Source organism: Phyllostomus hastatus, unplaced genomic scaffold (assembly GCF_019186645.2).
Source record: "Phyllostomus hastatus isolate PE091 unplaced genomic scaffold, TTU_PhHast_1.1 phas_contig_58, whole genome shotgun sequence".
NCBI classification, from domain to species: domain Eukaryota; kingdom Metazoa; phylum Chordata; class Mammalia; order Chiroptera; family Phyllostomidae; genus Phyllostomus; species Phyllostomus hastatus.
This window is the reverse complement of record NW_025333916.1, coordinates 5202642-5230528: the sequence shown is the minus strand read 5'-3', so window position 1 is coordinate 5230528 and position 27887 is coordinate 5202642. Positions and strand designations below refer to the sequence as shown.

At 39.0% G+C, this 27887-nt stretch overlaps 1 pseudogene; it reads left to right on the top strand.

The window, feature by feature from the left end:
* The first annotated feature begins 694 nt into the window (after positions 1-694).
* On the top strand, positions 695-22794 carry LOC123824919 (annotated as a pseudogene).
* The last annotated feature ends 5093 nt before the right edge of the window (positions 22795-27887 follow it).

Below are 27887 nucleotides of genomic sequence, written 5' to 3'. Positions count from 1 at the left end.
TCACGCGCCTTCGGTAGTGGGTCCTGTGGGACGCCGAACGTCCTCGTGGAGAAATGAACCCGATTCAGTTCTGGGACTAAACACCGCTGCCCCCGCCCCGTTACGCGCCCTGGGTCCAAAACCAGAGTTCGGTATTGACTTCATCTCAATCCACGCCTCCCCTCTCTTTATTTATATATGCACTGGTAGTTTCTCTTACAATCAGGGTCTAGAGATTTCCGAAGTCTGACTACAAGGCCAGCCTTCAAATTGCAGGAGTTTACAGTGGACGATGAGGTGGAGGATGCACACTGCCTCTGACCCCATTCGAAAGGCAGAGAATCTTGCTCTTTTCACTCATTTGCATTTTCCTGTGGTTTACTTCATTTGCTTCATTGCCAAGGCAAATGGAAAAGGCTTTTTAGTTCGTTCAGACGTTGCTTCTCCCCAGATCTACTCATCCCAGGGTCTTCTAATTCTAAGAGATCCTCTACCCTCTTCCACTGCCCTCTGCACCCCTAAAGGTGGAAAACATGGAAGAGGTCCCCGAGCTTTTTCGCACCGCGCTGATTCAAATGTCGTTTAGCTAGCAGTATGCCATCGACGTGTTACCAAACTCTCTAAGCCTTTAATTTTTCTATGTTTCTTACCTTTAAATAACAAATACTTAAATATTTATTGAGAGTGCCTACTATGCAGGCACTACCAATAGGCTATGGGGATGCAGCTGTTGAACAAGGGAAAGAGGGCCCTACCCTCACGGAGCTCCTATTCCAGGGGGAGAGTCAGAACAGACACAATTTCTGATAGTGAAAAGTACCATGGAGACAGTAAAACAGGCTACCACGACAGTGTCTATGGAGGTAGGGTTGCCAGATAAATTTCAGGACATCCAATTAAATTTGAATTTCAAATAAGTAATGAATAATTTGTTAGCATATGTATGTCCCAAACATTGCATGAGACATTCTAAAGTGCTGTTTGTTGTCTATCTAAAATTCAAATTTAACTTAGTAGTTTGTATTTTTATTTGCTAAACCTAGCAACCCCCTGGCTGGTGTAGCTGAATTGATTGAGCGTGGGCTTCGAACCAAAGTGTCGCAGGTTCGATTCCCAGCCAGGGTACATGCCTGGGTTGAAGGCCATGACTCCCAGCAACCGCACAGTGATGTTTCTCTCTCTCTCTTTCTCCCTCCCTTCCCTCTCTAAAAATAAATAAAATAAAAATTAAAAAAAAGAAAACTAGCAACCCAAAAGGAAGCGTTTGGGAGGTTTTTATTTTTTTGTTTGTTTATTTTTTACATTGTGTATGCAGGGAAGGTCTTCCTGAGGACTCAGCTGAGTGTCCAAGGCTTTTTCGACCACAGAAAATTACCTGAATATAGAGCTGCTCTGATAGCCTGAAAGGAAACTACAGTGCCGAAAAGTGTTCTTCTCTATAATGTATTTTGGAAAATAACATAACTAGGAAAAATATTTTGCTACTAGTTTTTCTAGGACATGGTAATCAAATTATGGAGAAGATAAGTAAAGAAATGTAGGATTAACTATAGAGAATTTAGAAGAAATGACTACTGTTTCTCCCAGGACTCTTCATAAATATTTAAGTTTATAATATTTATATCAGATGGACCCATGGGTCCCTAGGGATAACTCTACACAATTCAAAGTTATACTCATATAGTCTCATAATGATGTATTTGGTTGACTTTTGTACCTTAATATTTTCATTTTTCTCTTTACCTAATTTTGTCTTGAATGTACTATCTTTCAGTTACTATCTCTGAGATTTCAGGTTCTGAAATCTATGATCCTAAATCACAATGATCTATTCATGTGAGTTCATTTATACAACTCGAAAGAGCATATATAACTTTTTCTGAGCATCTGAAGTGGGTTATAAAATGTGAGGTTGCCCTACAAACTGTACATTATATAAAGTTGTATTGGATATGGTCTCTGTCATCAAATGTCTTGGTATATTTAAGAGAAGATACATATTTTTAAAGATTTTATTTATTTACTTTTGGAGAGAGGGAAAGGGAGGGAGAAAGAGTGGGAGGGAAACATTGATGTGTGTGGGGGGCCTGGCCAAGAACCCAGCCATGTGCCCTGACCAGGAATCAAACTAGTGGCCTTTTGGTTTGCGGGACCATGCCCAAGCCACTGAACCACACCAGTCAGGGCCAGAGGAGATATTTATTAAAAACTCTACAAACACAAGGGGAAAGTGAATGGTACAAATAGATTACTGGGGGAATACAGAGGATTGAAGAATCACTTCTAGCTTGACTAATAAAAGGTTTCTTGTTGGAGGCATCATCTGAGCTAAGATCTATTGCAGGTGACAGAATACACTGAGGAGATAGATGACCACCTGCAAAGGAAAGCAAAATTCACAGCACATAGCAAGACTTCAATAAATGTTACCTATTCTTTCCATTACAATTTACTATCCATTTTAAACATTGACAGAACAGCCCTGGCCAGGTGGCTCCATTGGTTACAGAATCATCCACGCACCAAAAGGTTTAGGGTTTGATTCCCAGTCAGGGAACATACCTGGGTTGTGGGTTTGATCCACAGCCAAGGCACATGTGGGAGGCAGCCAATACATGTTTCTTTCTCACATCAATGGTTCTCTCTGTCTCCCTCCCTCCTTCTGTTCCTTTCTCAAATCATTTTTTTAATGCCTGCTATGGACTGAGTGTCTGTGTCTCTCCCAAACAAGTAAAAAAAATTATATATATATATATATATATATATATATATACACATATATATACACACACACACACACACATATATACATACAGAACACCTATTGACTAAATTAATATGAAATTTATATATATATATATATAAAATACATTGAAATATAAAAGGTTGGGAAGGTGATGGGTAATGTAATATCCAAGCAGAAACCCAAAGGAAGTGGGGGAGGGAACAAAGTAGTAAATCTGAAGAAAACTTTTCTCAAGAAGAAAGAACATTAAGTGCAGATAGGCTGAGGCAGGAACTTGCTCAGCTTGACGAATGGCAAAGTCAGAGCATTTGGAACAGAGAAAGATGGGATGGGAAGAGAAGATATGGCAGAGATAGCTAAGGGACAGATCATTTAGGGCTCTGCAGGCAACAGTGAAGACTTTGGACTTGGGTGGGATGGGAAGCCTCTGGAGGGCTTTGAGTTTCTTCATAATTCAACTCAAATTTTTAGGGATTCACTCTGGCCTCTACGTTGACAATAAATGAAGGAAAGGAATAGGTGGGAACATAGTTTAGATAGGAGCTGTCACTACAAGTGAGGAACAACGATGCTTTTGAGGTGGGAGGCGGTAAAAGTGGTTGAATTCTAGATACAGTGTTTTGAAGACGGAACTGACAAGACATGCCATGCTTAGGACATGCGGTACTCAAGCATGATGCTAAATGGTTTGCATTGCTAAACATATGTTATTGTCACAGAGACCTCATTTTATAGATCTTGCAAACCACTTCTTGAGTAATTAGCAGATCCCAAGTCTACAGGATTCCAAAGTCACACAATTTCTTAATTTTAAAATTCGTAAGTAAATAGAATAGAATAATCAAAAGAGTTCTCAACAGATGCACTGACCCATGTCCTTGCCTTGGGTTAGCAACAATATAGTCTTAGACAGAATCACAACTTCACCTTGCTGAGATCAAGGCTATGCATGCAAGCACAAAAACAGCATCTCTGAGACTATTGGGGTTAAAGTGCCAACTAGCTGGCACTTTGAGCACTCTCTTGTAAGCAGAGCCCTGGCTGCCATGCCAGCTCCCAGTACTGGGCCAGGTATCTTCAGGCCTTCATTTCCTCTCAGTCTCTGAAATGAGGATAGTAATATCAATTGGCCTGACCCACCTCACAAGGACCCAGTTAAAAGTCAAACTTAGGTAGCATTCTTGATGATGAGTTAAGCTTGTGTTCAAGTGAGATGTTATCACCACTTTGTTATCAAAAACAAGAAAGTACTACCAGACCAACTTGTACCACTGCACATGGGAAAACCCTGCCTGTGTGGACAGGATTTTGAACCTTTCAAAACCAGAAACCCAGACATCACTTCCACGTTTTGAGATGTCTGCCAACATACTGTCAACTCAACAGAATAAATTCCTCTTCGGGTATAAACTAGCTTTTGCCTTTTTCTTCCTTGAAAGTTTTCTCATTAGTTTTCAAATGCCATTTAATGTCTAAGTAACTTCAAAAGAGTTATTTCTGTTTATTTATTTAACCTAAGCCACTTCCTACTTTCTTCTTAGTGAGACTAGAAAACAATTCAGAAATTCTAGACCAAGAAATATGCTGGAATTTCTAAGTCAAAAGGGGATAGGAGTGTCCATGTGGTTTAAATTGGAGCAAAGTGGGACTTGAAACTGTAGTTACACTAAAATTTTAAAAAATCAATTGTCCATATAAAAGAAGAGAAGAAGCAATTCATCGGAGATTTGGAGGGAGCAGAAACATCCCCATGCCCATCCCTCACTTTGATTCTGAGCTGCACAAAGTCAGAAGACACATGGGAAGTGGTGACCTGGGGTGGCCCCTTAAACAGCCCTCGGGGCCTCAGTTTTTCATTACTAACATGAAGAAATAGAACTAGTTTCCCTCTAAGGTCCCTTTCTGCTTTAAAACTATGTAGTTTCTGAAACATTTCTCCATGGTAGGATATAATTCATCTCTTCATTCCTGGTTTGATTCCCCACTTTCAGTGGTACATACAAAGGTAGGTACTACTAGACAGGCATGTAAATAACCCCCTTTGAATGTACATACCACATTGCAGAAGTTGTTAGAGCCATAAACTCTGCTGTGCAGGCATCTGATCTCTCTTCCTGAGGGCTTTCTTCCAAACCACACTCCCCAACCCAAATGCCTGGAGCAGCATGCAATCAGTGAGTGCTGGCAGTAGATGTATTCTTAGCTCACCATGCCCTGAGAGGAGACTCAGGTGGAATAACTCAGAGGCAGGGACTTGCTATGTCCCAGTTCCAGTGCCCTTGATGCTAATTGGCTTGACAACACACTCTTTCTCAGCTTCCTTCCCTTCAAGTCTCGCATATCCCCTTCCCCTGAGGCTGGTCCCTGCACCTCACAAACTGACTTTTTGCATGTGAATTCTATCACTAAGTCAGTTTCTGAAAAAACCCAAGCTAAGGCACAATATATGCACATTTTAATGTCTAGCTAATGAGGTTCCCAGCTTGACCATTCTATAAGAAACAGTAATGTTCTCCAGCAAGTTTCCTTTGGGATATACAATCCTTTCATATGGGACTATAAAAACAATTTATCCCAGAGCCTACAATGTATCATCCCTTGATAGAGAGATCCCTTAAGAACAAGAGTATTCACCTATGATTTACCTTTTTGATATAGTCCACTGACCTTCTAGAGCAGAAAACAGGTGGACACCCAGCATCCATTGCAACCTGGAAAAGAGCCTCAACTGATCGTGGTCACTCTACCCCTTTGTCAGACCTATAACCAATCACAGAATCTAGAAGGGCACATTACTTGGGACTGGATTCAACTACAATTAACACAAACCTTAAACATGTTCAAGGAGTCTGAAGGTCATCACCTAGACCTAGTATGACATTTCTTCTATCTTACTGCTCCACCATGCATGCCTTCCTTTCCCACAGTCCCTGTATGCTCCAAGATCATCAGTGGAACTCCAGCCATTTATAGGCAACTTCCAGCCAACCAGCAAACAGGAGGAAAGAGTGGAAGAGAGCATGTCCCTGCCTTTAAAGTTACTTCCCAACTCTTCTTACATCCCAGAGGTTAGAACTCAGGCACATGACCATGCCTAGTCATAAAAATCTTTATTCTGGGCAGTCAGTGTCCAGCTAAAAATCTAGGTGCTGCTATTTAGGAAGAAGGGGAAGGTGGGTATAGGGTAATAGCAAGGAGACTCTGGCATAGACCAGCGTTCATGTGATGGACTTCTTCACTCATAAAGAAAAAGCGCGAAAGAAAGGATCTCTTTTCTTAATCTAGATGTTTTGGTGCTTGGTGCAATGCACAGAACTGCTGCAGCCTTCTCATTCATTACAAGTCTGAGGATGAAGCGAACACTAAAGTTGGCAGAAAAGAGAAGTGGAAACAAGCCCAGATCTTGATGATGTCATTGTGCCACAGAATTAGTCAACCTAAGGCCTTCCTTTACTGATCCTATTATTATGTAGTTATCTATTAACCATTAATTAGAAAATTAATTTATCTAGGGTTTTTTTTGCCATTTTAGCTGTTTTATATTAGTCTTTTTTTTTTTTGCTGTCAAAGAAATTACCACAAATTTAACTGCTTAAAACAACACCTATTTATTAGCGCAGTGTCTGTGAGTCAGAAGTCTGGACACAGTGTGGCTTTGCCGGTTTCCATGTCACAGGACAAAATCAAAGTGTTGGCAGAGCTGTCCTCCTTTCCAGGGGCCCTGCAGAAGAGTCTGCCTCTAAGATCATTCAGGTTATTGGCCGGATTAATTTCTGTACTCTGCTGGGACTGAGATCTCTGTCCCTTCACTAGGGAGTCACGCTTTGCTTTTAGAGGCTGCCTGTACTCCTTGGCTTACGGCCAACTCTTTCTCATCCTCAAAGCCAACAAAGGCAGATTGAGTTCTTCTCACACTTCAGATTTCCCAGGCCTCCTCTTCTGCCTCATCTCTCTTACTGACTCTTCTGCCTCCTGACTTTAAGGGCTCATGGGATCACACTGGGCCCGCCTGGATAACCTGGATAATCCAGCAAGGTCAGTTGTGTTAGAAACATAACTACATCTATGATGCCCCTTCACACCTATAACTATATTAGTATTTGATTGAATAACTAGGGGGTAGAAGTCTTGGTGGGGCACATCTTTAGGATTCTGCTTACCACAATTTTCCTATAGCCCAAAACATCCTGGTTGACATGTCCCTATTGTAGACCAGAAGAAAAGACACATCTCCCCCAGCCTGCCTCATTCACAGTGTTCAACCCAGAAGAACTGGTCAGTGCTGCAAAGTAACAGAGTTAAGACAGGCCTGTTTCATTAGTGATAAGAACACTGAGTCTGGCTAAACAGGGCAGCCTCTTTGAGGTGTTATTTTGAATCTGTCCATTTTGCTAATTACAATCATACTGCTCCTCAGTTTTCTCCTAACATGATGCTTTCTAGGTTGTGATCAGTTTTTGGGTTATTTCAAATCCAATCCCCTAATTCACACATTTTTCTCTGAGTGAGAAAAAATGGTTATTTAAGAAATATACATTATTGATTTCAAACCAGTGCCTGAAACTTTCACTGCTTTTCTGGCAAGCTCTGTTTTTAAAATGCCTGCCTAGAAAACACACAAGCAAGAACTAGTTAGAAGTAACTTGCAGTTTCATTCTGAGATGAACTTCTCTCAGAAACCCATGGGGAAAATAGAAAATGGAAGGAAAGATGGAGTAGCTAACCGTGTATTAGCATCCTTGGAAAAATAAAATCCAGTACATCTTTCTGAAGAAAATTACCTTCAATAAACCACATTGGCTGAAACAGTTTTTCAGACCCTGATTTGTACCCTGTAAATCCACCCCCCAAGTTTGTTTTAATCTTGACTTCTGCCATCATCCACATGTAAACCTTTAAGTTCTAGCCATTTATATAGATAATTCAGGAATTGTAGTCTCCCTGTGCTAGAACACCTAAGAAACCAAGATATAAGGAACTTGGCCCAGCTCTCATATAAAGTCAGTGGTGGGACCCATGAGGTAATTACAAGCAGCAACATCTTTTAGGGCGCCTGAGGTCTGAGCCATCCTTATTCCCTGTCATGCCCAGTGTTTGAAAATTTATTTCTCACTCAGTTCCACAATGCAGCAGATTGGATCTAACCACAATTTAACCACTCCAAGATCACTTATTATTTGTTTCTCAGGATACATCTGACAGTAGCCTGAACTAAAGGCAGCTAGCCCGATGTTAAACAGCTTTGGCTGGGGCTGGACAGCAATACCTAGGAGCTCTGCACTTTCCCCTCAGTGCTGGGTTAAAAACTAAGCTGAGGCTTGAAAATAGCGGCTATAAATAAACACAGCGTCACTCACCATTTATAGGGACTCTCATCTTTATGTAGGACCTCTGGGCATTAAAGAGAATGGACATATGGTGAGAGGATCAGGGACCTGTAGGGGCAGTTTTGCATCACAAATAGTGTATTGGGATAAAAAATCAATCCTGCCTACTTTTTTGCAGATGTACAGAAAAATATAGCTCCTTTATGTTTTCTGTAACTAATCTGGTTTCCCTTGAAGTAATGTCAGTCAATCAGAGGTTAGTGGAGAGAAAAATAATGAATTTTTAACAATCATCAAGATTTAATTATTTAAACAATCCCTTTAGAAAATGTCTGCAGTCTTCTCGGGACATGTTCATCCCTCAGGTAGCCTTCTCTTCCTTTGTTCCTCTTCCTGAGAAGGTATGGGTGGATGGGAGAGGATGTGATTCTTACATCTTCATGAAGATAGAATGCAGGAATATGTCAGGGTATGAGAGCAGTGCTATTTGCCTCTTCTGCTCTGAGGAAGATGTCCCTTGTGACTGGTTTGCCTGCTAACATTCACAAGCAAGTCTCCACTCACACAATCTGGTCTCCTCCACCCAAATCAGAGCCCAAAGAGGCTTCCAGATTACTCAACCTCCCATTGGCTGCCACTGGCAGAGTCCCTGACATCTATCTGACATTTCCCTGATCCAACACAATGGCTCACAACACAAGGGATGAGACAGCCTCATAAAGGCTGACTCTTGGGGCCTCCTTCTGCCAGCTGTAGAACACCACTTACTTTTTAAAGTGGCTGCACCTTTAATTGGTTTGCAATAGCTCTGTCCACAAGGAGGAGATAGTTGGAACTCTTGCTCTTTAACCTCTCTCTCCCTATCCCCATCTGTATCCCTATCCATATCCAAATCCCGATCCCTAACTCTGTCCCCACCCCTATCTCTCTTGCCTTTTTTTCCTTCCCCTTGGACTGTCCTTAGGTATCTAGACAATGTCTATTAGTCAAGGTTATAGCAGAAATAGATGGCATATTCAAATAAGAAAACTTTTATGTAAATTTAATAAATTTAATTACCTTCAAACTTGTGGCTCTCAGAATGTGGGCCAGACACCTGAGACCCTTTCAGACCAAAGCCATTTTCCAATAATTTTAAGATGTTGTATGACTTTTTTATTCTTAATCTTTCACAAGTGTACAGTGGAGTTTCTCAGTATCTCCATAGCATGTAATATTTACAACAAAGGGTATCATGAACAAAGTAAAATTCAAAAACAATGGGGGAGATATTTGTGAAATATACAACAGAAAGAGATTAAAATGAAGAAATTATAAAGAATATCTCAATTGATAAGAAAAAGATTAAAAAACTCAATAGAAAAATAAGCAAAGGACATATACAAGAAATTCACAAAAGGGAAATATCTGTAGCAATAAAAAAAACCCATGTTTAAACTTCATTATGACATAGTTTTAAAAAATTGTATTATAGAGATTAGTAAAATGTCATCTTTGCTATGGGTATGGCAATGTGAATTTTTACAGTCACTTTAAGAGATCAATTTGGCAACACCTATGTAAGTGAACATAATACATGACTCTGAAAATTGCACTCCTAGACACCCCCCCCCACCTCCAGACTCTGCACATAGTCTAGGAGACATGTATAAAGATTGTATTGCAGCATTGTTAGAAATAGCAATAATGGTTAGTAATAGCCACAAAAAAGGGGGAAAATCTGAATGCCCTTCAACACAGAAATGATTATATAAATTGTGACTTATCCATACTATGAAATTCTGTGAAGAATATAAAAAGAAAGATATAGATGATTATGTTCACATAAGATCACCAAAACATTGCTGATCACACACACACGCACACACACACACACACAGCTTTTGGGGTAAGTTTGGATTTGCTAAGTATGGCCAGGCTCATATCTGGGAATTCCCAGCTTAAATACATAAATATAAGATGACAAAATTGGTATTACATAATTTTGTCAGATATTGACTAACATGACTTTGGTTTCAAAATAGTTATTTTAAATATATTTTAACAATCTTTGTTTATAATACTGTGCAAATGACTTTAAACCAGTTATTTTGCACTGCTTTGCTCAACTAAATTAAGTTTGGGTGTCCAGCCCACGGCCCACTGGCTGCATGAGGCCCAGGATGGCTATGAATCTGGCCGATTGCAAAATTGTACATTTACTTAACATTTTTTTGCTCATCAGTTTTTGATAGTGTTTGTATATTTAATGTGTGGCCTGAGACAACTTTTCTTCCAGTGTGGCCCAGAGACACCAAATAGTTGGACTTCCCCCTGCTAAAGAAAGATGAAATTAATAAGATAAAGGGAAAGAGAGAATAAATAATAAATATGTTGAACCTATTGAGAACTGTAAAGATAATTGCTTTTCTACCAATGCAATTTTTAGGTGCAATGAACAAAAAAGCATTTCAGTTTGGAAATCACTTGGTCAACTTGAATTAGAGGTAACTCTACTATTTTTACTGTAGTAGACATAGTGAAGAAGAATTGCATTTACTTCAGCCAAGGGATTTCTTTTAGTGTTTTTGGATTATTCTTGCAATTTATTCTCCCTGGTAATAAACTCAATGACTAAGAAGATTGAGAGACATGAGTAACTTTAAGAAATTTCAAATTTTAGAATTCAATAAAAGGATCCAATAAATCAATTCAGCATACACATCATAAGTACTCCAAAGTGCAGAGACTATCCTAAGTGCTAAGTAGACAGAGAGATGAGTCATGCTTGATCTCTGCCATTGCAGAGCATATATTCTAGGAAGGGAGCTATGACACATGCATACATAACGATCAATAATAAAAATGATTTCTTTACTTTAAGAGAAATAAAAGATGCTTGAGGGATAGGTGGATGAAGAATTTTTGGCTGGCAAATGGGATGGATGACATGCATCAGCGAGTTTCCATAACCTGTGTGGCTCTGGAGTTAAGCCTCAGAAAGTTGATAAGATTCTGTTTGACCAGTGGAGGTGAAGTGCAAGAACACAAAATGGAGGGACAAGCTTAAGTTAAAGCTCGATTGGAGAAAAGTAAGATCATGGGCAAGAATCATCAAATGATCTAATTTGTCCAGCTTACTTTGGCAAATATTTGGAGGGGGAGCCACATATTATGTTAGAAGCAGGGTATTACCATACTTTATTTATACAGGATGTGTGTCTTGCATTTTACCCTAAGTAATGGAGAACCATGAAATTTTTTTAGGTAGAGAAATGACATGGTTAGAGCTGTGCTTTAGAGAGCTTACACTTAATAGACAAGAAGGGCAAAACTGGAAGGTGAGAGAACAGTTAAGAATTGTAATGGCAAAGAGATAAGTAACAAGAGCCTTAGAGCCTTGAGTTCAGGTTGTGACAAAAAGGAATGGTCTAGAAACCCAGGGGAAAGTGAAACTAATACATATTGAGATCTTACTTTATCCTAGATTTTTAATATATGAGCCTTTGTACATCTCACAAGAATCCTAAGAGGTAACATTATCCTCCTTAACTAAGGCTAAGAGAGATTAAATAACTTGCTAAGTAGGTGTGTCTGATTTGCAAATGCATATTTTTTTCTAAGGTACCTTTCTACCTTCCTGAGTAAAATTGACAGGACTTGCTCATGGATTAATGTTAGGGAATAAGAGAGAGACATGAGTAAGGATTACTCTTTGGATTTGATCACGAGTGATGGAGAAGATGGAGGTTCCACTGATAAAAATTAAATTCTAGAGAAAATATAGATTCAGGAGGAGAAGGATAGTCCAGTTTCAGACACTTCGAGTTTGCATCAATTCAAAGGTTTTTTCCATATTCATTGTATCTAATTTCTGTCACCCACTATTTCTTACGCACTCACTAACATCAGGCTTTTGTCCCTACTATTCCACCAAGATTGCTCGTGTGAAGGTCACCAATGACTGCCTCATTGTTAAATCCGATGGCTCATTCTCTACTCGAATCTTAAATTATCAGCAGCATTTGATGCAAAGGTGCTCTCTCTCCTCCACAATAATGTTCTTGTTTTTGTTTTCTGAGGTCTCATGCTCTCTTGCTTTTCCTCCTACCTCACAGATAAACTTCTTTGTCTCCTTTGCTGGGCCTTTCTCTCCTCCCCAAACTTGTAATGCTATAGTGTGCCAGGAGTCAGTCCTCAGTCACGTTTTCCTTTCTATCCATGCTCATCCTCTTGGTGAGCCCATCTGGAGTCACGACTTTAAATACCATCCATATGCCACCAATGGTCATATTTTTATTTCCAGTCCAATATCACCCCTACATCCTAGACCCCTATAATCCAACATCTCTACTTGAACGGCTAATAGATGCTTCAAATTTAATGTGTCCAACTTTAAACTCCTGATCTTCCCCATCAGACTTGTTTTACCTGCAGCCTTCCCAAACTCAATTGATGGCAACTCCATGCTTCTACTTTGTTGCTCAGGCAAAACATAATGAATACATCAGGAAATTCTAATGGTTCTATCTTCAAAATATATCCACAAGTTGCCTACTTCTCATTGATTCTACTTCTACCAGTCTGGTCTCAGCCACTATCATTCCTTGCCCAGATTGCTACAACAGCTCTATAATTGGTCTCTCAGTGCTACCCTTACGGCCCCATAGCCTATTCTCAGCACAGTAACCAGAATGATCCTTTAAACATGTAAAATACTTTATGTCATTCTCTGCTCCAAACTCTCCAATAGCTCCCCCATTTCACTAAGGATAAAGGTCAAAGTCCTTATAAGGACTGACAAGATCCTATACAATCTGAGTTCTCATTTTCTTTCTGACATTCTTTCCTACCACTGTTGCTTAAATAAACCAGGGACACTTATGCCTTAAGATCTTTGCAATGGCTATTCCTCTGCCCAAAAGGCATTTCTCCTGGATTTTTGCAGGGCAAACTCCTTTGCATTCTTGGAGACTTGTGTAAGTGTTTTCTTCTCAGCAAGGTCAACCCAGGTCATCATCGGGAAGAGTGCAGCCAGCGCTCCCATCCCCACCCCTGCTAACTACAGTCTTTATTCCCTTCATCCTGTTTCATCTTTTCGGCTCTTTTTCACAGAGCTTCTCAAATACAATCTAATTTCTGTATTTTGCTTGTTTGTTTATGGCTTCTTGTCTGTCTTCTGTCATTAAACAGTAAGGTCCATGAGGGCTGGTAACTTGGTTTTATTCACTGATGTACCTCCAGCCCCTACAACACTGCCTGGTACTTAGTAGATACTCAGTAAATATCCATTGAATAGATGAGATTTTCTGCAAACAGAAATTTAATTCAAGAAATCTTTAGTAAGTATTTAGTTTGCTCAAGATTCTGAATAGATCTGGAGCACAGGAAAAATGTTAAAGATATATTTGAAAATCATCAGAATAATTTTAAACGCTGAAATGTGGAGATGTATGTATCACTGGGGGAAATTCATGGAGGCAAAGGAAGGCAACTGCAGATGAGTCTCGAGTGTAGAAGGACAAACAGATGCCAGCAAAGGATAGAAGGCGAGCTCAGAATCATGAGCACATAAAGAAGTGTTCATGAAGAAAGAGAATGTAACAGTGTCAATTTCAGTAGAAGAGAAAAAGGAGTAAAAACTGGTATCAGATTTGGTGTTTATATTTCAAAATTACTATGACCTTAAAAAGAACAGTTATTAAAGCAATTATTCATAAAAAGTTATATGGGTGGGGTAAACCAATCTGCACTAACCTTTTGTTTTTGTAATTGTTGTAATAAACTAATTTATATCCCTCCCCTCACCAGAAGTTACATGATACCCAGTTATAAGAAGAAGGCAATGAAATCAAGAAAAGATTTTATTTTCTACACTAGTGAGAAAGTCAAACACGCATAAGAAACAATATTTCTTAAATATTAAGCAATATTTATAGTATGAGCAATGTTTATTAAATATTAAACAATCCAAAATCTTAAAGTATTTATACTTCATTTCAACTTCTTCATTTGTTGGTCACTTGGGTAGTAGTAAAAAGTATACAGCAGGTAGCACTTGGACTTGAAAAACCTGAGTTGAGTCCAGGTTTTGCCACTTTCTAGCTTATGACTTTGGGTACTTCACTTCACCTCTATGAGTCTCAGTTTTCTCCTCTGTCAAATAGATTTAATTATATTTGCCTCATCTGCATCCCAGGACTAATTGGAAAAATAAATGAGATAATGTAAGAGAATGAATAAATTATAAATATCATCATTCCAGGGGCAAAGTTATCCATAGGCAGCATGTTGTGCTAAGAGAACCTAGTTCTTTAGCTCAGCTATGGCTTGACCAGGACCTTATGCATTGCAGATACCCACTGTCTCATTTGTGAAATAAAAATATAACGCCTGCCTTGTTTATCCCATTTGACCCCTCTAAGGCATCTAATGAGCTGCTGTATAAAAGTGCTTTGCAACTTTAAAGTACTATGTATTGGTAAGGAAATATCTACAGATTCTTCATGTTTAAGACTCCGGGAACAGCGGTTCTCAAACTTCAGTGTGCCTAAGAATCACGCGAGGAGCTGGATAAACCTGCAGATTCCAGGGGCCACCCCCTGAAATTCCCAGTCAGTGATCTCAGAGAGAACTAGGCATCTACCTTTGGAACAAGCTCCCAAAGTGATTCTGTTTCACACAGTTAAATGGCAGAGTGGAAAGATGGGGAGTGTTGAGGAGGTATGAAAACATTGGGTAGAAAGTGGGATAGAAAGAAAGTGGGCCCCTTCTTTATTCCTGCTGGTGGAGACCTAGATGTTGGGAAAGAGTGGCCTTATCTGAGTCCCTGGGTCTCCCTCTGGACGCCTACTGGGGAGGGATGGTCTTTCTCTCCATGGTCTAGAAAGCTCTAGAAGCTTTTCTTCTAACTGTAGGCATTTGGTTGGAAAATAGACTGCAAATACCACTGACCATTTTATGAATTCAAACTTGGAATAGTCACTTGAGCATTAATGAAAAAATTAATATAATGAGATATGGAATGCTTTTCTATCACAGTGTTAGCCTCTCCCAGTCCCTGATGCCAAAATTACTTTTAAAAGGGATGATCATTATGAAAACAAGCACGGAATTTTTTCCTGCTGGGCAAAAAGGTGATCTCTCCCTCAGGCCTCTCTTTGGCTGTGTCTCAGCCTTTTGCTTTATAAGTGCCAGACACCTCAGTTTAAAAGGAGATGGCCATCCTAGTCCTTCACTATTGATTTCACAGAGCTGACAATTGACCTTGAAATAAGTGCTCTTTTCACCTGCAAAAACCCCCTTCCTGACCTTAAATTATATCATGTTTTCAGGTGCAGGGTAGCACTTTTCCCACATTTAATCTGAAACCATGCAGTAGTTCTGCATAGCAACACAAAGACAATGTTGATGGTTGTTACAATAAAAACAATGAATGAAGCAAAGCTATGTGGAGTTAAAAATTAAGTCCATACTTTCTTGCATGAAGATTTCTCAATGATAAAAATTCCCAAATAATTTTCATATCCTTTAAAAACTTTCCTATGTTTATTTACCATAGATCATCAAGAAATTTAAATATATTCCAGGGAAGATAAATAAGCCATATCTTTTTCTCAAGAATATTAAAAATTTCACAAATTTTCACTCTAAGATCAAGTACCCCAGTTCAATTTTAAGTGTGTGGTAGTTTTTCCTTAACAAAAATCCCAAGAGTTTTACTGTACTTTTATCCTTCAGGTTTTTTTCCTGCATTACTATTATACCACTTCATGTCTGCGTTTTATCAAATGAAACAGGATTTTTTCCTACCTAGGGGAACATGAACATGAACATTTTACTTTCTTTTGCTGAAGATGTATACATGCTGACTCTGCTTTTGAGGACATCATGAAAAGATGTTCAGGTACATAATTAAAATTAAACGTGCCTGATAATACCTTTAATGGGGATGATCATCACTCTTTTCCCCGACCTCTGTACCACAGCTGTGCTTTACTGTGAGAGGGAGTAAGATGGTTAACAAATAATGATATGTCAACTGGTAAAATGCAGTATTTCCATTAAAATCACAAATCTGTAAGCTATGCTAATATTGTAAATGGACATATGTAACAAAACAATGTTTGTTTTAAAAGTAACTGTAAAATATATAATTTATATGCTTTTAAAATCATTACTTCGCACCGTTGGTATGAAAAACACTCTGTATGTACATTTAAAGTGCTATTGAAAAGTCTGCTCTTGTAAACATTCCTATTTTGGTAATATAATTTACCAAAGTCTGCTTTCCAAAAAAATACTTGATCACTTTGAAGGATCACTTTGATCACTTTCCAAAGTCTAATTTACCAAATAAACTTTTATCAAAGTTTATTTAAAGTCTGCTTTCAACAAAAAAATACTTGATCACTTTGAAGGATGTATAAAACAAAAGATGATAATACAAATTAGAAGAACTTTTAAAAGTAAAAGGAAATAAAGTATAACTATGAAAAACATTAATATCTAAGCTAATGTAGTCAGAAGTTAATTTAGTGAAATAAAGTGTTATGTTCCCTGAGTTGTTTTTTCTATAAAGTCAAGTGCATAATAAAATATTTTTAAGTCACAGTTCATGGAAAATGCCCAAAATATATTAATGAGGAAGTTATTTCTCTGAGACAGAAGATGTGTTCTGAGCCCATAGGACTATTGTTTCTGGAGTATATTATTTGAACATCAAAAGACTAAATACATTGTTATAAGCATAATTCTTTGGGTGTTGGTCCCTTCTTTTGGAATGTAAGTTCAATCAATCTAAGTCAACAAACATGAGAAGCCAACACATATAAGACACTATTCCATCTCCCTACCTTAAAAAAAAATGCCCTCCATAATCACTAATGCCTGCTTCATACTTTACAGATAATTATTCCCCCTTTGCTGAAACAAGCTTTTCCTGATTCTAACAAAGCACAGCACATTTAGAGGTAAATTACAACTGCCTGAGCAAATCTCATTAAGTGCTAAATTTATTTGAATAATCCAAAACACTTACCAGGAAATAAATGTTTCTAGCTCTTAAGAGCTAGAATTCTCAATACCTCAGCAAAGTATTTTAACCCAATGAAATGGTTCCAGAGAAGTGAGACTAAAATATATATCACTACAATCTTGATGTGTATTCTATATTAATTGCATTTTAGTCAAATTAAGTATAAGAAGAAAATGACTCAGAGCTTCTAATACATTTAACTGTCTATAAGATCACTGAGTCCCCTCAGGTTTGTTACTTGCCTTCGATAAATTAGCATCATTTTTTTTTGGAGAAGCCAGTTTGGCTTGTGAGAGGCCTGAGGAGAGGACAAAGGCCAGCAAGAAAGTTCAGCATCTTCTGACGCCCAGGAAGCGACAAAGGAAAAAGAGGAGCAGTGGCTGGGGGTCCAAACAAGGATTTCAGAGAGCGAACCCAGCAGGAAAGAGAACGGGCAGGTATGGCCCAGTTGGGCCAGACGTCAACTGGCCTTAATGTAAGATGGTGCAGTTTGCCTGCTGACGTAATCAATCCGAACCAGCATCCTTTGCAGTTCTTTTCTGAATCACAAACACCACAGGGGAATTAATCCAATGACACCAGTCTCATCATCTCCCTGAATGCCAGCATGCTAACGTTAATATCTGCTTGAGTTCCCTGGACTTCAATTGTGGACTATACCTATTTTTTCTTTTTTCTCCTATCTTTTGAGGGGTTTTGCTTTATTTTTTTTTCTTATGTCAGGATTAACACCCTTCTTTTCCATGAAAATTTAAATATAACATTCCACTATACTTAGTATGAAAAATGCTTGTGAGAAATCCATGGCTTAATTTCTAGCTCTATCTTAAAAGGCAGGTTGAATTCATTATTATTGCTCAAAACTTTATAATTTAAAACATTTTGTTAGACTTTAAATTCTGGGAGGCAGGGACCAGGAGGTCAGGGACCATATCCATTTTGTTCACCACGATGTAAACATAACTTAGCAGAGTGTTGATAACACAGTGGCTCAACATTTAGATCTCACAGTGTGGCGTCCATTCCAACCTAAGGCATCAATACAGAGGAGGAGACTGTGCAAATGAATCTCCTGCCTTTTATCCTGTCGGCACAGGCCAGGGCAGTGAGTAACCAGGAAGGAACTGGGCTTTGGGGTAGAGCTGGCCTCAAGATTCTTCTGTCACACACTAATATGGTCAAAAATCCTGAAGACTCTCACTTTCTGAGATTAGACTTTCTTTAGTTATTTAAATAAAATCACATACTCTGAGAGAGGTCCTGTACCTCCCCAATGTTTCTGAGAATTGTAGGAGAAGGGACCTTCACATTTCTGTTCTTTCTTGCTCTACCTTCTTGCTCTGAGTTCGGTTCTCAGCCCCCACTCATATCTTCTCTCCATTAACTGCTCTCCTTTCTCTCCCCCACTTCACCCTAAACATGGACCACACAACCGAAGTGCTATCAGTACAAGACCCTTAAGTGTAACAAGGATTTACTAAGTTTTGACTGCAACCAAGAATAATCCAGCGCAGTGCAAAATACAGCTTTAATTCAAAGCAGATCTCACTGTCCCTAAAAATGCTTTAACTATTCCCAACCAGATGGTCTTTTCTCCCTCAGATTCTGATTTGCTAACTGGGTGCTTGGCCATACTGGACCTCCACACAGTCTCTCCTTTCTGTTCACTCCTCTCCTTTCCTGAAACTCTGTCCTCTCCAGTTGCTAGTGATCAACCTAAAAATTCATGTTACTTTATTATGCAGAGCCACTCCATTTCTCGAAATTTGCCTTAGGCTAGTTGTTGGCTCCCTTACATAACCAAAAACGAGCTTTCTTCCCCTTAAATGAATTATATTGCTATGTTGGAATGCTAATGCGTGATGGTAGTCATCTTTTCCAATAGCACGTTTTCCTTTCCATGACTGTAGCTACATGGATATGTTCAAGCCAATTAATTTTTCTCAGTCCCAGTTTATTTGCCCACTTCATTTAGTTGTTATGAATATTAAATGTAAAAGCCAAGCCTAACAGTTGCCCAATGATAGCCGCTAATATTGTTAATCATAGGGAATTTCCCTTGGAAAGGATAATTAATAACAGCACCACTTGAATAGTATTGGCCACCACCCCCAGCCAGTAGCTGGCATGCCAGGCTGAAGCTGAGGGTACTACACTCTGGCACGAGGGGCTGCATTTCCAGATCCCCTTGGTGTCTTGTTTTCGGGCAAATACATAGTTAGAAATATTAGGCAAATCATCACTTCCAAGAGTTAAAAATATCCCCACCACCTCCCAGCAGCAAGGGATGGTGTTCTATCTTGCTTATGTTGTTTACTTCTTTCTCTCAGAGAGGAGATCCGAGCTGGACAGCGGCCCAGCTATGTGCTACACGCTTCTGCAGCCCACTGCCTACCACTGCGTATCTGCTCTGAGAATAAATTGCAGTCCCGGTCGGGCAAGGATTTAATTTCCCAATGAAACAAAAATCAGACTATAGATAATCTGCAAATCATTTCAGCTGACAGATTACTTAATGTCAGTTAATGTCAATGAAAAAGGAGCCAAATTTAAGGCGAATACCAGGGACTTGAATCAGGTCCCATCAGCCTACTCTCCGTTCCCAGGTTTTCTCTAGACCAAGATGTGGCTCTGTCCCTCCCCCCTCCCCTCTCTTCTCTTCTCCTTTTCCCTCTTTACCTCCCTCTCTCTCATATATTTCTCATACATTCCGGGATGATTCCTACTCTTACAGAACTTGCCCTGAACCATAATCTAGGCAGTCGCTTAAGAACGGGGGTGGTCCAAGTACCTTTGGCTTTGTAGTACAAGTCCTGAGCACCAGCTATGTGCCAGGCTCTCTACTGTGTGCTTTACCTGCATAATCTCTTTACATGCATAATCTCAGTTATTTCCCGAGCAACACAATGAAATAGGTAATATACCCATTTTAAAAACAGAAAACAAACTCAAGAAGGTAATTGCTTGATCATGGTTTGGGTGGAGTCACCTCTTTCACCACATTGTCCAGAACACAAGTGTACACCAGCTCAAAGGAGATTCCTACTTAGAATTCAAGAATTCTGCACTTCTTAAAATTGTTCACAGTCTAAAATATTTCCAAATCTGTTTCCCTCTACCAAACTAGGGATAGTGTGACACTCTTGTGGAATGCAGGAATAATCCACCATTTGGGGCTAATTTGATAAATTATCAGGTGCTATCTGGTAATACATGGGTGATTAATATATTTAGAGCCCTAGGAACTGCCTCAACAATGGAGTAATCATTCCCAGCCTCTGTACTTTCCAGTTCAGCCCACATCATGGTGTCTTTCACTGTTCTAATTCCCAAACTTCCATTATGCATTTCTGCTCTTAAAAACTGCCTATCACCTCCTGAAGGGCCTCTGCTTAATATTCAAGGCTCTGGACAATCTGGTCCCGATGGAATATTTCAGATTTATCTTTACTGGCCCTGATACCTAGATAGCTTTTCAGTTACATGAAGCCACTCACATGACCTGAGCCTTTGCTTTACCATTTGCAATGCTCTAGTTCAGGGTGGAAGGGAAAGTAAATTTATCTTCAATGAAAAGCCACAGAAATTTACCACTTCATACTTACTAGGATGGCTATAATCAAAAACATGGTAAACGACAAGGGTTGGCAAGGATATAGAAAAACTAGAGCCTTTGTGCATTGCTAGTGGGAATATAAAATGGTATATTCACTGTGGAAACAGTTTGGTGGATTTTCAAATGGTAAAGCATAGAACTACCATGTGACTCAGCAATTTTATCCCTAAATATATATACAAAAGAATTAAAAGGAGGGACTTGAACAGATATCTGTACACCAATGTTCATAGCAGAATTACTCATGATAGGCAAAAGGTGGAAACAACCAAATGTCCATCAATAAATGAATGTATAAACAAAATGTGGTATATACAAACAATGGAACATTATTCAACCACAGAAAGACTGACATATTGATATGGACTTCAACAGGGATGCACTTTAAAACCATTATACTGAGTGAAGTAAGCTAGATGTGAAAGGCTACATATTATATGATTTAATTTATATGAAATAGCCAGAATAAGAATATCCACAGAGACAGATACCAGATTAATTGTTGTCAGGGCCTGGGATCCAGGGAGTGACTGCTTCATGGGTACGGAGTTTCCTTTTGGGGCAACAAAACTGTTCTGAAACTACATAGTGCTGATGGTCACACAACACTGCAAGCATACCGAATGCCACTGAATTGTATAATTAAAATGGTGAAAATAATAAATTATATGTTATGTGTAACTTATTACAATAAAAAATTTTAAAGTATGCAGAACTGACTTATAAAAACTGCTCCATTTACAGTAACTCATTTATCCAAAGATACTTGCCTTGAGGAGAAATGGACTCCAAGCCTAATGCAAGTAATATTGATTTTAAATTGAACAAAAAAGTACCCTCAATTAATGTCAAAGGGAAAGAACTGGGTCCTCTTTTCTCGTTATTAAAACTCTAGGCATAATGTATGACATAGTATATGGTTAAGAAATACAATTAAAATTTTTTTAATAAATTGGGTAGTATTAATGTTTTGAGAAATGTATTGAATTGTCAAGGTGTACTGGATTCAAGTCAATTCAATAATCATCCACAAGAAATATCAAAAGATTTTTAAATTGTTATATCAATATTCCTGAGAAGGTCCATGACAGTGAACCTGGGTCCAATCTCACCACTACTAGTTATATTTCAGACATCCACCCATTGCCACCAATTACCTATTAATCTTTTAATCAAAAGTAAAGAATGAAAGAACACTTTGCAATCTAGGCAAACCAAAGGCAAGGACAGCCTTGGTAAATTCTCACTTTTCAGGAACTGGTAAACAACTACAAAAATTGTTCAGCAAATCAAATCCAATACAGCATTTAGTTTCTATAAAAATGGTTTTCTTTCCAAACAACTTATGACAAATATAATGAAAAGGGAAAACATGCATTCTTTTTACCACTTGGAGCAATGTGCTGTATAAAATCTGCAATAATTGGAGCTTCAGAAGAAACACAGCCCTATACTTTTTAGATTCTAGTCCTATAAGATTCAGTTCAGACTTCTGGCTTCTAGCACCATAACAGAATAAACACGTGGCTTTCCCAGGTGGCTGCCAAAAGTGGCAGAGGGGTAGGTCCTACTGCTGGATTACAGATGCCATCTCCTGCCCACCCAGTGGCCATGATGATCAAGCAGGTACTGCTGAGCCAGAAGGTGGTGGTCGCATGCTCTAAGTGCATCAACATTTCTGGCAATTGCTACAAAAACAAGGACAGAGCATTCAAGGTGTGCTGACCCACAAGACCCAGCGAAGCTAGGCTGCCCTGGAACACCTCAAGGTGTTTGATGGCACCCCTTTGCCCTGTGATGGAAACAAAGCAGCAGTGCTTCCTGCCGCCCTCCAGGTTGTGCACCTACAGACTATGCAAAATTTACCTCTCTGGGATGCCACAAGGTTGGCTGGAAGTATCAAGTGGTGACGGCCACCCTAGAAGAGAAGAGGAAGAAAGCCAAGATCCATTACTGGAAGAAAAAATAGCTCATGAGGTTATGAGAACAGAACAAAAAGGACATGGAGAAGAAAACCTACCAATACACAGGTCTTCAAGACTCGCAAACTCCTGGACTGTGCCCAACAGACTATTCTTTATGCTTGTCTTGGCCTGCCCTTCCACAGTGAAGCAGAAGGAAATGAAGATAAACATGTGTTATGAAGTCATAGCAGAGTGAGGGAGAGAACAAACTTGTAGAAAGAAATGTACTATACAGGCTGGGTCAGAGTTCCACGGGAGCTCCAGGGAGAGGATTCAGTCCAGGTACAGAGCCAGATCCTCTATAACTCAGTCATGCACAAGTTCTCTTGCTCAGGTGAACAGACTGGCCATTCTCTCCCAGCAGAACCTGGCTGCTGCCTCAGGCTTTCTATTCAATGTGAGAGATCCATCCGTCTACTTAATGGTCTGCATTCAGAAAATAGTTAGTGCTTAGATGCCTACAACAAAGCAACATTTCTAAGTAAAGTAACATTTCTAAGGATGTCCCTTAACACTGAGTTAACAATACCAAGTTAATTTTTTCAAACAGTTTTTCTCTTAAGATATATTTACTTCAGACCATGTATAACCAAACAGGTGCAAACCGGGTTTTCCGAAATTATAAATGCTAACATTTCTGCGTGCCACTAGTAGAGTGAAACTGTTAAGGTCATGATCTTTGGAATAAGACTTTTTGTATTATCCAGAATTGTGCCCTACCCCCCGCCATAAAAATCCATGTCTCAATGCTGGAAACTGTGACTATATTCTCTCACATGGCAAAGGAAAGTTGAAGTTGCTGATGGAATTAACGTTCCTCATCAGCTGACCTTCCAATAGTGATAGCATCCTGAATTACACAGGGGAGCAATGTTATTGCAAGGGCCCTTTAAAAGCATATAAGGGAGGCAAGTGAGGACGTGAGGGTGATGCAACATGGAAAGGACACAACTTGCTTTTGCTGCCTTTGAAGCTGTAGGAAGGGAGCCACAAGCCAAGGAAGCAGGCAGTCTCTAGAAGCTGGAAAAGGCAAGGCAAGGAATACCCCCCTAGAGCTTCCAGAAAGGAATGCTGACCTGCTCAACCTTGATTTTAACCCCTTGGGACCCTTATCAGACATGTGACCTATAGACATATAAGATAATAAATTTGTATTGGTTAAGATGCTAAATTTGGGACCATTGGTTTTGCCAACAATATTACAGGGTTTAATTTCTGACAATCATTTAGCACCTGTAGGAGTTTGGGTAGGCTATTTAACATTTCTATTCCTACTTATTCATCTGTAAAATGAGGTTAATAATACTACCTACTTGAGGATAAAATAAAATGAAATAATAATTAAAATAATGCCAAGCTATTAAAATAATTAGTACTCAGTAAATGTTAAATGCGGTTATTGTGATTTTATTATTGTTTTGTATCCACCTTCCTCTTTGATATTTATCATGAACATTTCCTGAGAACCATATTTCAAATGTTTGGGGGTTTTTTCCATTTAAACAGTACAAGAAAAATGCCTGCTAAATGTTTAATAGCCTTAAAGTCCTGAATTGCCTGGGGTACCTCTTTAGGATGTTTTGATTTTAGCTGTAAACATGTAACTCATCTTGCTTATTTCTAACTTGTTAGAACAATCTGTGCTACACCATTTTTTAAAAGAACTTTTTACTTCTTGAGGACTTAATTATAGTGCTGCTGGTTGATGAGTTTGCATTTTAAACCAAGACCTTGAAATAAACACAGTCATCTCAGTTCTTGATACAACAGAGTGAAAGTACATTCTCTGATTAGCTTGTTGGCTTAAGAGCATACCATGACAATGGGATAAAATTAGTCACACTTGCCAATGACCTAATATTCAGTACAGATTTAGGCTTTTTCTGAACTTTCCTTTTTGAAAAATTTTGTATTTGATATATTTGGTATATTTACGGTATATCTAGCCATTTCATTTGGGAAATGTAATAATATGATTAACTTAAATATTTATATTTTTACAAAAGAAAAGTTATGTTAGACATAAAATATAAAGTCCTTTTATTTTTTAACAGATCCTGGAATCCTCTAAGACATCCCAGTTCTAAGCAATGTTCATCTTCACAACTACAAAGTGTGAAGAGTCCCACCTTTATACTCTTAGTGGTTGTTAATAATAAAAATGTCTTATATTGTAATTAACAGCAATATACATTTTAAAGTATGAAAGAACACTATTCAGAAAAGAGGTTTTAGTAATGCCCCACGTATTTGCTAGTTTCAATGACGTGCAAAAGATAATAAATTGAGCTTACTTGTTTGTCATTCATTCATTCATCTATTCATTCTTTCAACAAATGTTTATTAAGCTTGTGTAATGTTCCAGGAATTGTGAAACTCCCTCAAAACTAAATCATGTATTGTTTAGTAATAGGATATATACATGTGGTCTAATTGACTTTAAAACCCACAAACTTCAGAATGGTGCTGCCTCTGGGGAAGGTAGAGAGATGGGACGGGTGAGGAATATACAGGTAGCTGCAATGGTATAGAAACAGGGTGCAGAGTGAAGGGGGAATCCCCAGGAAACTCCCAGAGCCCTTGGCTGGGGGATGGGGGAAGCAGATGTAGGGCAATTAAGATACTTTGCATTACAATGGCAAGTGGCTAGCTGTGCCTTCCCTGAAGAGAAGTGGTTCTGCCACCCTGGGGGCAAAAGGTGCAAAAGGTGCAAAAGGTGTGTACATGACTTACAGAATGTATGGTGACTCGAGATGTAGCCAGGGTTTTGTACAGTGCCTGAGCAAGAACCAAAAAGCAGAGGTCCCTGAATCAAGCTTGCCCTGACTGGAAATGGCAGCTGACAGAAGGTAAAAGATACAGGATACTGGCAAATGTAGCTCATTGTGGGCAGAGCCACATAGGAGGTCATGTTCAGAAGCTCCAGGTCAGCATTTAAAGTAAGGGTGGGTAAAGAGGGCTGAGAGAGTAGGTAACAACTGTGCTGGTCTGTAGTGAAGAGGGCAACCCTGTGAGAGAGATTCAGACTTGCTGCCTGTAGTGAGATAGGAGCCATGTGGGCAGAGTACATGTAGAGGAGAAAGAGCCATGATGTAGCAGCTAGGCAATTTGTGGTCAGGATTCAGCCCTGTGGCCTGGCATAGTAAGGGGCAGAATGGCATGCTGCTGCTCTGATTATGCCTGCTCTTGCTGACTCTGGAGCCATCAAAGACCCTGTCTTGCAAGATGCTGACCTGCTACCTCGCAGACCCAGACTCTGTGTGGACTCTTGGGACTTGGGATTTACAGAGAGGCCACTCTCTTGGCACTTGTGCCCTTACTGGACTTCACCATGATCCAGTGCAACACAGCACATGCTTTCCTGGAGGCTGAGGACAACGTACTCCAGACCCTAAAAGGGAGAACTGCTGTGAGATGATAGAGATCTGCTTGTGCAGCTGGCTTAAGATAAGGAGATGGGGAGCTGTTGGGCTTGGTTTTGGCTTATAGCCTGGTGGGGAGCAAGGGGAGTGCTGGGTCTCATGAGAGAACAGGGCTTGGAGCACAGGTGCTCTCAGCCCTGCCAAGGTTGGAATCTTGTCAATGAAAACCTATTTGTCTCAACACTGATTTTTGGGTCATGCACCAAGGCACCACGTGAAGAGGTCCGAGTTTGCTCAGCTACAGTATGGGTGGTGTTAGATATCAGGGTTGGGCAGTAGGTCCTCAGGTGTTGGTTCTATTATAATGTTTTATAATATACATACACATTATTTACATTCATTGTATGTATCAAGTATTCATTTCAAAAAGGAACAATCAATTTATGCCTTAAGGAGGTTGTAGTCTTACATGGTCTCCAGAACTTGACTATTTCTTATCATTTACACTGTAACTATGGCCTCTCAGCCCTCAATTTTTAGGAGTGTTGTCACTTTTTGTAGGGAAAACAAAAGCTATATACATCTAATTTAAAAAATCCTTGATTAAACAGCATTGTGAACTCACATGTGACGGCTTATCCTGACTCAAAGGCCAGAGGATCATCACTGTCTAATGAGACAAGCAATGGGTGCACATGCTTGTTTCCTGCCTGTTTTCTGCTACTGGAGCACTAGGCAGGGTCAGCCCCAGGCACTCCTCATCTGTAAAATAATGCAAAATAGTTGAAAGTTGACCTAGGTCCCATTCTATAAATAAGTCACTGTATGACCTCAGGGGTTTATTTTTGAACTCTCAATTCTTTTCCATTGATCTGTGTGTCTGTTTTCCTGCCAATATCACACTGATTTGATTATCATCATTTTGTAGTATGATTTGAAGGAGGGTGTGTGATACCTCTGGCTTAGTTCTTTTTTCTAAGGATTGCTTTGGCTGTTTGAGATCTTTTGTGGTTCCATACAAACATAATGATGTTTTGTTCCAGCTAATATCATACATAATGGTGAAAAACTGAAAGCTTTTCCTCTAAGATCAGGAATAAGACAAGGATGTCCACCCTCACCAATGCTATTCAACATAGTACTGGAAGTCTTAGCCTGAGCAATAGGGCAAGAGAAAGGAAGAAAAGGCATCCAAATTGGGAACAAAGAAGTAAAAGTATCACTTCTTTCAAGTGACATGATTCTGTCATAGAAAACTCTAAAGACTCTACCAAAAAAAAGTATTAGAAACAATAAATAAATACAATAAAGTTGCAAAATAAACAATCAATGTACAAAACCCACTGCATTCCTATACACCAACAATTAAACTTCAGAAAAAGAAATGAAAAAAATCCTTTTGCAATTGCAACAAAAGAGATAAATACCTAGGAATAAACTTAATCAAGGATGTGAAGGACCTATACACTGAAAACTACAAGCATTATGAAAAGAGATTTAAAAAGACAATGAAATGGAAAAATATTCCGTGTTTGTGGATTGGAAGTATCAACATGTTTAAAATGTCTGTATTACCTAAATCAATATATGATTTAATGCACTTTCCATCAAAATCCCAATGACATTTTTTGTATTTTACTTTTTTATTTATCGATGTCAAAATGCTCACATACGTAGCCTATCTTCATGAGTCTATAACATACAATTAAAATATGAAAGCATTTTTAAAAGTTAGGTGCTAAAGTTTGATACTACCCTGATTATTTTTATTACAAATATATGAATTTAATAAATATTTGTAAATAAATTTCTGCCTATAATTCAATACACATAATAAGGTACAAGAGCACAGTGTGACAGAAAAAAAGGCAGATGGA